Source organism: Microchirus variegatus (assembly GCF_963457635.1).
Source record: "Microchirus variegatus genome assembly, chromosome: 13".
NCBI lineage: Eukaryota > Metazoa > Chordata > Actinopteri > Pleuronectiformes > Soleidae > Microchirus > Microchirus variegatus.
Genome location: NC_139814.1, coordinates 19,505,705 through 19,517,905, shown reverse-complemented (window position 1 = coordinate 19,517,905; position 12,201 = coordinate 19,505,705).

The window sequence follows — 12,201 nt, the reverse complement described above, 5'->3', positions numbered from 1 at the left end:
CTCTCCGATGGGAAACATGGCTGCCAGCGGCCGGGGAGACTGATTTAAACCACTTAACTGAAGACTCAGTTAATAAAACGTACACCTGTTTAAATCTATTATATATTAAGAATAATGTTCTCGCTGGAGTTTGTGTTACTTTGTAAACACTCGCTCACTCTGCCACACCAAGGTCCACAGAGAAAATCGGTGATTTTAACATCACAACACACAGGTTCCATCACTAAGTTTAAGCTAAATGCTAAAATTGCGCGCATAAAAACGTAGGGGTCGCACCTATGTTCCCCGTTTTTTCCCAAAAAAGGTCCTATGTTCCCCACTTTGTTCCCCGGGCACATACTAAGCCGGGAACATAGGACCTGGGGAACATAGGTACAACCCCAAAATGTAAACATCTCAGGTGCATGAGCTAGCATTAGCGGGGCTCCCACCAGGGGGTTGTACCTATGTTCCCCGGGTCCTATGTTCCCCGTTTTTCCAAAAAAAAGGTCCTATGTTCCCCACTTTATATGTGACAGGGGAACATAGGACCCTTTTTTGAAAATGGGTAGGGTTAGGGTTAGGGTTAGAGAAAGGGTCCTATGTTCCCCGGTCACATACAAAGCGGGGAACATAGGACCCGGGGAACATAGGTACGGTCCCGCAACCAGCTAGCATGAGCTAGGACTATCTCATCTTATGCTAGCTTCTATGTGGTGGTTGGTGTCAATATTTCATATTTACTGAGCTCTGCATACTTGCGAGTAAAAGTGGTGCAACCCATTTTTAATGTGTTGAGTTGTTTGGTAAACAGTCAGAGGTGGTGCAACAGAGAAACCACGCCGCTCTACTGGAATGGAATGTGAGATGGAGTGGAACGCTCAGACTGAGGCAGACCCTGGTTTTCATATGAATGGAACCACCGCGGGCATGTGCGCGCATGCGGAGATGCAAAGTCGGGAAGATTCCCTCAGTCAGTTGAAATGTCCCTGTGCTGTATTATACACTGCATCATTTAGCAGCAGTGGAATAACACAGAGCGCAGAGTGTTGCAGCGTGGGTTCATGTCAGGACACAGATTCAGTGGTGGAGAGTCTGTGCTGTGCTGCTCTCTCACACACACACACGCACACGCACACGCACGCACACACACACACTGATTTCTGTGCACTCTCACTACTCAGCTCTCCAAGTGTGTAATCCCAACAGCTGGTTAGACAGTTTAAACACCACCAATATCCTCCTGACTGTCCACACACACACACACACATGCACACATGCACGTGCACACACACATTCTTGTACAGTATTCTTTGCCAGGACACACTCATAGACATAATGCATTCCCTCGCCCTTTACCCTTTTTCTTAACCTTACCCTTAAAATTAACCTTTTTAACCTAATTTTTTAAGCCAGACAAGACACCAAGTCTCAACCCACAAACAGTCCATTTAAGAAGTCCACAGAACATGAGGACAAGCCAACATGTCCTCACTTATACAAAATGTGTTTTTTTTTGGTCCTCATAAGGACGTGTGTACAAGTCCGTACACACCCCCACCAACACCCACACACACAAACACACAGGTTTGTGCAGCTATTCTTGTTAGGACACCTTCATTTAACCACAATTTACACTTAGCCAGTTCCTCCATTCCATTGAGGTTCTGCCACATTAGGACCAGGTTTTGGTCTCCATGAGGACTACAGGTCCTGACACACACACACACACACAGATGTGGTGTGAGGCGGTTTGATGGTTTTATATGACTAATGGAAAACATTATGGTCTCGTGCCAAACGTAAACGCACGGTCTGCTGCTGCCATCCAGTGGCCATATGCGGGAACTACATATCTGCCAAAGATATAATGGGAATTTACAGTGGAGTAATTGGTCTCCATATCATTATATGTTGTTCTCTATCTAGAGATTTGTCGTTCCAAAACATCATCATATATTATATTTATTAGAGTATATCATATTTTCCTCTAGTCAGATTGGATGTGATGCAGTCATTTATCGTCTATTTTGAAGTCTCCATTTTTTAAAAATTAATTAATCTGCCTTGTCGTTGTCAACTAACGATTATCTTCATAATCATTGAAGCTCTCGATTGATCGATTTACTCGAAAAACATCTTGAAATTATAATGTTCTCAAATGTCTTTTGTTCACAAACAATATATAGCAAAGAAAACAGAACATGTTCATATTAAAGAAGCTGGAAAATCTGATGAATTGAGCATCAAAATATCAATTATCAACAGTTACTCTTGTTTTTAAAGGTGCTATACGTAAATATTTAAAGTTGAAATGTGAATTATTAAAATTGCTTCACTTTGACACCGTTTGTACTTGTACATGTAAGAAAAAAGAAAAAGTAAGACTCTAAATTATATTCTGATAAGTAGGATATGTGATGATAGTAACGGTGTCTCTCTCCTGCAGTTGTACTGAGGCGGATGAATCGTGTTCCTTCACTAGGGGGAGCACTTGTTGTCCATATCACTGTCACCCAATCCCCTCGACATATGATATCCTTGATGATAAAAGCGGCCATTTTCAGGCGACTGTATTGTACCGTTGTGTCATTATCTGCTCTGTGTTATTGTTTCCCGTGCTGCCCTCACGTTGACCCCTTCACTGCTCCCCTGAGCTGTGCTGCTAACTCAAACAGATCGTCGTCTGGAGCCCCGGCGAGTTTACTGCACCGCCTGCCGACAGAGATAAGAAATCATTCACCGCGGGGCAATGGTGGAGGAGCGTTTCTATCTGGGATGAGAAGTGTCGTCGTCAGCAGCAGAAGCTCCTCCGTGATATCCTTTAAAGCACGGCACTGCTGGAATGTGTGAGGAGCTCGGGAGAATCCAGGAAGGAAAAAAAGGGGTTTTCTTATCAAATTGCACTGTCAATGATATCACTTCTTCTTCTTCTTCTGTCCCTGTGATTTTTTTTTGAGGTAGTGACACACAGTCAGTACGGGCCTGACACCAAGTCAGCAATGTACCCACATAGGGCTTTCACACTGGCAGGGCTCCGTGGCAGTTCCGGTTCCCGAAACCCAATTTTAGAAACGGCCGGTGCATTCAGACCGAAAAAATAACAGGTTCGGAACCGGAAAAGTTGGTTCTTGAGGAAACCAATTGAAGAAATACCTGGTTCTTCCCTGCGAACCGCGACATCACCAGTGGCCGTGTCATATTCTGGGTTTGGAAAATGAGTGGAAAGTAGAGGGACTATTAGAGATACTTACTTCCGCCTGAGTAACGAGGATTAAAGTCCTCCTACTTTGGTTCCTCCTAAACTGGTGTGAACACGGCGGGTGGTTTGCCAGAAAGCACTAAGGTCCTGAGGCTCCAGAACCAGAACTGTGTCTGCCTGAAAGCACCTATAGAGGGTCAACATCCCAAGCCTAGTGCCTGTAGAAAGGGGCGGGGGCCATTCGGTGTAAAAATCTGGTGGTGAAGCCAAAAAACCCCCCAATAATATTAAAGCTCACATAGAGTGGTCCTGTTGCACATATATGTTAGTTATGGAGGTCTACTTACATACATTAACTTGTTTTTATGATCAAAAACCTCCTAGTTGCTGTAAACGAGCCGATAGAAATCCTCTTTTCTGACGGTGTTTCCCAGCCGCGAGATTTGAGACGCAACTCTCTCACCCAGAAGACAGAGTCTTGTGATTGGCCAGTACCCGGATGCACACCCTCTCTCAGAAGCGCAGCTCCCCCCTCTGGAACGGTGGATGCACTGCTCCTCATGATCAAAACATTGTTTTAACAGTGTTTAAAAATAGCTTCTTCACGACTCCCCGCCGCAGTCCCTTTTATGACTTTGAGTCAGAAGACACTGTCGCTCGTGAAACACCTCCACAACGGACGTTATTCTTCTTCTGCGGTTCAATGTACGCAACCGGACTTGCCCGGACTAGTGCCCGGAGCAGGACGATCTGCTGTTCCGGAGAACCGGTGTTTACATAACTGGACCGGGTTTTTTCAGAGATCTCGCTGAGCCCGAGATTACAATACAACACAGTGTTCTCAGCAGTGGCTGAACTGTTTGTTTAGAACCTTCAGGGCTTCATAAACAAGGTAATGACACAGATACACACTAAAAAACTGCATTAATCGGAACTTCCTGTCTAGGTCCGCTTTAAGCTTTTCAGTGTATTTGTTCTTTTAGTTTGACATCATGCACGTTTCCCATCGTATCATTCAAGTTCTACTTCGTCTTCTTTTATACTGAAATGAAATAGTTTGAATAAAAAAAAACGTCACTTGTTGGTCATGTGTCAAGTTTCAGGGATATAAATATCATAATGATGTGTGTGGTTGAAAATGAATGTCCAGATGCAAGTATAGGTGACGGTGGAACATAAAAAAACCAACCAACGGTAGCGGTGAGTGCAGCTCTCTAATGAACACGAAGACGAAGGTCTTAGAGAAAAGCGTCTACCTCAGTGAGTCTGCAGGAAGTGAGCCGGCTGCCATCATCAAACATTCTCTGAGAGGCGTAGAGTATAGGCTGTGCCGGGGCGACGCTCATCATACTGAAATATGACAAGCATTACACCTCACTCGCTGACTTCACATTCTCCAAATAATAAATAAATAAATGGCAAAAAAAAAAATCCAATCCTGTATGAAAAAGAGTTTTTCGGTGTGAGGAATTTAAAAGAGGCGAGTGGATGTTTTCATGCAAGGACACTGATTCTAAATCCCACACTGTGGAGACACTGTTGTGTTATTGCGGTGGTGATTGGAGGCAGTGACATTTATCCTCTCAGCTCCCTGTAAACACACCACAGTTGTCCTCTCCACTCGGAGACAAACACATGAACAAGGACAGCGCTCTCCCTAACAAACGCTGTGCGTCGACAGCAGCAGAGGAAGATCGACTTCTCTCTCTCTCTCTCTCAGCTCCGGTCTCTGAATGGAGCAACAGCGATGAGCTGCAATAAAGATTGAGATCTTAATTCTAAATCAGCCAAAGGTGAGCTGAGGCTTTCAGGAGCAGATGTAATTAGCTTCTTTAGAGGGACAGCTGCTTATAATGAGAGTATTATATACTCACGGTCATCTACCACAACGTGGTACCTCCACTTCCTGTTCCTGAATCAAAATAATTCATTTAGAACCTGAAAGGTTTGACCAGATATTTGCCGCTATAAGAAAACAGAACAAAATACCGAAGAAAACAAGAAACAGGAGAAAATGTTTGGTGAACGTGGGGTTTGTGGAACTTTTGGAACAGAACTAGAGCTTGAACCGGAACTGCACCAGTGTTTGCTGGTGTAAAAAAACACAAAGATGCTCGACAGGCTGGATTTCAAAGATTTGATCCCATCAGACTTCACTGAAGGACTGTTCCATTATTGTAAAAGTAAAATAACAATAACAACATATTATGTGACGGGGCTGTGCAACAGCTCAGCTGGAGAGACGACAGAGCAGGAAGTATTGGCACAATATCACATTATTACCCAGAATAGTTTTTTGGTGACAAACTCACACACACTGTGATTTCTGGTTTGGTGACAGACGAGCGCAGACACATGGAGAGAGGCTCTGAGAGCAGATATTTATACAAGTTCATTAAAGCTAATGAGCTGTTTTATTAATATCGGGGGGAAGTAACAAGCAACAGAACTGTGCAATGGTTTGCTTAATGGACTTCAAAATTGGCAGGTGACTTACTAAAGGGCACCAGTGTGTGCAGTGTCGACTTTGACGTTGGTAGAAGAACCGCGAGAATAGAGAAAGAGGTGTAACAAGTTATCAGATGTTTAACTAGACTCTTAGAAATAAGGGTTCCAAAAGGGTCCTACAAGGGCTGAGGTTCTACCATTTGCTTCTTTTTCAAGGGTTCTTGGTAACACTAATGGTTCCAGTAAGAACCATTTTGATCCAGATAACCCTTTCCTGAATAAAGGGTTTTTAAAGGGTTTCTTGGTGGAACCCTCCAAAAGGGCTCTCCTATGAGGACAAGCCAAAGAACCTTATATGGTTCTAAGACTCTCGAGATGCAGAAACACAGCCATCTTCGATTTGTCGATGTGGCTAAACTCAGCCGCACTCTCCCGCTCTTATCTGCGCCGCGGCGCTCAATTCACCCACTGAGCGCTAACAGAGCGAGTGGCTGTGGGAGACTAATTGAGTGTCGAGGTTATGTGAATAAAGCCACTCCGGTAATCGTCTGGCTCAGCAGCAAACGGGATGAGATAAGGAAGGTTGAGTTTGATGCGGTGTCAGAAAGAGGAGTTTCCCGGCTCTCTGCCGCCATCACTCTCTCCTTTCTCTGGCTGTCGGCAGAGGAGGGGCCGCAGATGATATCTTCAGGAAGAGGAATGCACAGTCAGCCCATCGTGCTGATAACAACATCATCTTTTGCCACTGAATGGGCATCGAAGCGGGGGGGAAGGGAGGGGCGCCGGCTACATTACAAAGTCAGTGACAAATTGTGCAATGTTTGAGGAGCACTGTGCAGCACGAGGCCCGACTGCGGACAAAAGACAACCACTATAGCATTATCTGAATCTACAGCTAGAATAAACAGCTGGGATGTTTGAACACGAGTGAACGAAGCTAAGAAAAGGCGAGTAACAGCGTTGTGGTGTTTCTTCACCCAAGTGTCACTCAGCGCATGAATCTTTAGACGGTGCCAAAAGTAATAGTGAGGCTCTTAAAGCAGAAGTATGCAGGATTTTTTCTCTAATTTAAATGTGGCCAAAAACGGTTACTGCATTCAAATTCAAAATACAGAGGTCTTTAAGGGTTTCATTTTCTGACGTAACTGGCAACCCGTGGTTGCTCGGCAGCTGAGACTCTACTGACTGCAATGACTGGTAGACGGCGGTAGGTGGCGCCACATGCCAAAAACATTTCAAAACATAAACATGATTTGCAGTCTGCAAAATATTTTTTTCAATGCAAATACTTTGGCTGTACTGTTGTTGTTGGTGAGTTCATTTTGTTATATGAACATTATTCCTGAGTCTCTGTGACATATTAGGAGGCTTTTATGGCCAGTTGCTTTAGATTTATTTCATAATGCACCTTTAACAGCTTCGGAGTCATTGTGATGGTTCAAAGTATTTGTCTCCACTGCCCCCTACTGTCTGTTTAGCGGAAAACATGCCTTGCAAGATCGACCCGGACTCCTCAGAATCAGGAGGTCTCACAAAGTCTTGGGTATTGACGGCAAGATCGAGGACCGTCTGACCGAGGAAGTGGCCACACACGAGGAAACAGAAGCAGGCAACTGTGAGGGCAAAGAGGCAGACGATGCATGGATGTTTATGGTGGTGTAACTGTAGGGGGAGCTCTCTAGAGAAAATCTATAACTCGCTCTACCATACATCCTGTTTATGTCTGTAAACATGGAAAATCACTATATGCACAAAAGTAACTAAGAATTCAGGTGTTTTAATCAGGTCTCTAGACCCTTTATCTCCAATGAAGGACAATATTCAGCAGACCAAGACAGTTTGGACATTTTCCAACATGACTGTGTCCCAGGGCACAAAGTGAAGGACTATAAAGACATGGTATGACTGTGAGTTTGGTGTGGAAGAACTTGACTAGAGCCCTGACCTCAACCCCGTGATCGAGCACCTTTGGAATGAACTGGAGCAGAGATTGTGAGCCAGAAACTTCTCGTCCAACATCAGTGTCTCACCTCTTAGATGCTCGTGACACAAACTCACATAGAAACACTTCAAAAATCTTGAGAAAAGTCTTCCAAGAAGCTGTTATAGATGCAACAGTTGGACCAAGTCCATATCAAAGTCCTGTTTATGTATTTGAATACATCATTCCAGTCCCTGATGGTGTAACGCTCAGACGTCCAAATACTTTTGTCCATAAGGGACATCGTATACATAATCTCCGATTATGTCGAATATTCTAAACCTACATGCAGCTCGGTTGGCGGTGGAAATGTGAGGTGTCAGTAAGTGGGTCACTGCAAACATCACAACAGTAGTTTGTTTTTTCAGCGGATGGAGGAGAAACAAAAAAACCTCACCAATAATAAATAATGTATAAAATCATTCCTCCCAAGACTCTATATGTAGTTATGATATGCCACGAGCGTCTCCTGAAATAGGATCCCAACGGGTACAGGTGCAATGCAACTTTGTTGCCGTGGCAACAGAAATACATACATGTGCTTAAGCTGATGATAATAATGTATCACAGCCTGGTCAGGTTTGAGGAAAAGAGCTGGTTTGGTTATTTCAGAAAAGGAGCACGGAGTGAGTCAGATTAAACCTGAGGATCATAATCTGTTTTTTTTTTTTCTCATTTGTTGCAAAAGAGGATTAGCGACACATGCTACTGTTATTTCGTATCATTTTGGCAACTAAAAGACTTAATTACGAGAAAATGGGCAACATTTTTAAATTAAAGTCAGAATTCTGAGTGTAATGTGTCACAACTTTAAAATGAAATTATGCTGTCAGGGTTTAAAGCAAATAAAGAAAGAAAGAAAGAAAGAAAGAAAGAAACAAACAGAGAAACAAACAAACAAAAAAACACATTTATTTGTGATGTTGTGTGTGTTGTTGTATTTGTTGGCTCATTTTTCTGTCATATAAACACTGACTTTGTCAGGACCAGTAGTCCTCATGGAGACCAAAACCTGGTCCTAATGAGGCAGAACCACGTTTCTGAGGAGCTGAGATTTGAAATTGTGGATATGGTTAAGGTTCAGTGATAGTGATTTAGTTTAGTCCAAATAAATGGAAGTCAATGAAGAGTCTTAAGAAGAATAGCTGCGCAAACATGTGTGTCTCTGTGTGTGTGTGTGTGTGTGTGTGTGCGCGCGCCTGCTAAATCCTCGTGTCGCGTGGTTCACAGTGTCAGTGGAAGGTTTTCTCCCTCCACGCGCGGGTTCACAGCCCCCTCCTCACTGAGCGGTGTCTGTGCGCGGTCGTGTCGCGTAAGCCCGGTGCCAAAAGGACCTCAACCTCTGGAAGTAACGGCTGCTCTCTCTCTCTTCTCTCTTCTCTCTCAGTCTCAGTCTCAGTCTCTCTCTCTCTCTCTGTCTCATCCTCCTCTCCGTGGCTCAGGCAGAGGCGCCGCTGTTGAGGGCAGAGGATTTGAAATGAAGATGTCAGGAGCAGCAGCTGCGGGATGCGGGTGAGTGAAAGTGTCCTGACTCAATACAAAGCCGCCCCACGCGCCTCTGCTGTGCTGCACGTGTCCTCCCGTGGGAGGTGGAGGGAGTGACAAAAAGTTGTGTGTGAGTGTGTGTGTGTGTGTGTTAGTGTGTTTGACTTTGTGGAGATGCTGGGATGTTGGTGGAGCTCAGACTCGGCGCGTGGATGTGGGTCAGAGGAGGTGACGCTGAGCGCGCGTGCTCTGCTGTCTGCTGGTGATGATGAGGAGTTTGAGGTGTTGTGATGATGATGATGATGATGATGATGATGATGGTGACAGTGAGTGACACCTGTTGCAGCTCATCAGTGACCATGCTTTGCTTCAGTGTCAGAGTTTTCTGACTCTCATTGATTTGATTTGTTCAACATTTACTGTTATAGTTATTTACTCTGATGCATCAATAAATGAGTTATTTCTATATTTGTGTATCAGTTACTCTGCAGCACGTGTTGTTGAAAACAAAACAAAAGGATAATTCATTGGGGATTTTATGGAGAGATTATTAGAGATTAATTAAGAACACAAATAGTGTAACGTGACCTACAAACACAGAGAAAGAATGATTAATGTTGTTTATTCTGCCTCCATCATCTTCCTCCTCATCCTCCTCATCCTCCTCCTCCTGCTGCCTGAGGGAAGGAGAGTTTCACAGGAGTTTCTCTCCCTGACATCCTCTCCTCTCCTCTCCTCTCCTCTCCTCTCCTCTCCTCTCCTCTCCTCTCCTCTACTCTGTCAGCCTTATTTGTTCAGTTGTCCTCGTCTGTCATTATGACTACAGTTATTGAATATCATGGTTTCAGGGTCTTGGTGAGTTGTTGTTGTGTAGACTGTGTTAGTGAAGACTGTTAGTGACGTGTGTTCTGCAGGGAAGGAAAGAGCCTGAAGACTGACTTTTCTTTTGTGTGTGTGTGTTTTTTTTTTGCTGACTTTGCAGAATATAATAACGTGAGGTACAAGACATTTGAATCATTTGGCTCAGATGAGTGACATGTATTTGTAAAAACACGTTTTTTATAAATAACTACCTGGTTTCTTTCATTCCTGAGAAAAACTCATCATCATCATAGATATATATGCATTTACATTATATTTTCCCTCCATCTGATAAAATAAAACACACTAATGTTCTGTGTCTCCAGTTTACATGTTCTGTCTGTCCTGCAGTGATATTATATAAAACAATAATGTATACATTAAGTATTAAATACATAAAACAGTTCATCAGAAAGTAAAACAAAATAAACCTTAATATGAGAAGATGGATAAGAACAAAAATGCATAGTTTGGAATAATTGGCTGGATTATTCTTGTCTCCTCTCCTCCTCACCTCTCTTCTTTGCCTTGTCTCCTCTCCTTTCCTCTTTGTTTCCTTGCCTGGTCTCCTCTCCTCTCTTCTTTACCTGGTTCTTTTACCTCCTCCGTGTCTTGCCTTGCCTCCTCTTGCCTTGTCTTGTCTCCTTTCCTTGCCTCCTCTCCTCTCCTCTCCTCTCTTCCGTGCCTTGTCTCCTCTCCTTTCCTCTTTGTTTCCTTGCCTGGTCTCCTCCTCCGTGTCTTGCCTTGCCTCCTCTTGCCTTGTCTTGTCTCCTTTCCTTGCCTTCTCTCCTCCTCTCCTCTCTTCCTTGCCTTGTCTCCTCTCCTTTCCTCTTTGTTTCCTTTCCTTGCCTCCTCTCCTCCTCTCCTCTCTTCCTTGCCTTGTCTCCTCTCCTTTCCTCTTTGTTTCCTTTCCTTGCCTCCTCTCCTCCTCTCCTCTCTTCCTTGCCTTGTCTCCTCTCCTTTCCTCTTTGTTTTCTTGCCTGGTCTCCTCTCCTCCGTGTCTTGCCTTGCCTCCTCTTGCCTTGTCTTGTCTCCTTTCCTTGCCTCCTCTCCTCCTCTCCTCTCTTCCTTGCCTTGTCTCCTCTCCTTTCCTCTTTGTTTCCTTGCCTCCTCTCCTCCTCTCCTCTCTTCCTTGCCTTGTCTCCTCTCCTTTCCTCTTTGTTTTCTTGCCTGGTCTCCTCTCCTCCGTGTCTTGCCTTGCCTCCTCTTGCCTTGTCTTGTCTCCTTTCCTTGCCTCCTCTCCTCCTCTCCTCTCTTCCTTGCCTTGTCTCCTCTCCTTTCCTCTTTGTTTCCTTGCCTCCTCTCCTCCTCTCCTCTCTTCCTTGCCTTGTCTCCTCTCCTTTCCTCTTTGTTTTCTTGCCTGGTCTCCTCTCCTCCGTGTCTTGCCTTGCCTCCTCTTGCCTTGTCTTGTCTCCTTTCCTTGCCTCCTCTCCTCCTCTCCTCTCTTCCTTGCCTTGTCTCCTCTCCTTTTCTCCTCGTTTCCTAGCCTGGTCTCCTCTCCTCTCCGCTCCTCTCTTATTTACCTGGTCTCCTCTCCTCCTTGTCTTGTTTTGCCTTGCCTTGACTCCTCTTGCCTTGTCTCCTCTCCTCTCCTCCTCTTCTTGTCTCCTCTTCTCTCCTCGTCTCCTCTCCTCTCTTCCTCTCATTCCTCATGCGTTCCATGTCGTGCAGTTTAAAGCCTTTGATGTTTCCTGGCTGTTGAACCCTGTGCACTGAAGCTGCTCTCGAGTATGTTAATGTTCTCTGATTGACTTATGAATCTTTTAATTAACCCACTTGTATGCGCTCGGCAGTGTTGTCCCCAGTGAAACGCTATCAGGGGGTAAAAAGTGTGTATGTGTGTGTGTGTGTGTGATGGATTAGAGTCTGGATGATTCCTGATGTACATGTGTGACTTCTTCTTCTTCTTCTTCCTCCTCTAGTGAGAGGTCTCCATCCTTGTCACAGGTGTGAAGAAACAGTTGTAGAAACAGTTGTGTGTATGTGGGTGATTAAGACTTCAGCTCGACTGTATGCAATATTAATGACGTGGGAAAGATATCAAAGGAAGAAGCTCAGAGATGCGATCGCCTGAAGAGAGCCTACATTAATAATGTGCTTAATTCCACCAGTGATTAGAGTGTTTCTCCTCTGCTTTCATGTCCAGCCCTGCACTCAAATCAAAGCCTTTTTTCCAATTCTTCCATATATACATTTTCTTTATTTCATTATCCCAATGTAGACCACGCCCCCCCTTCCTTTTTAA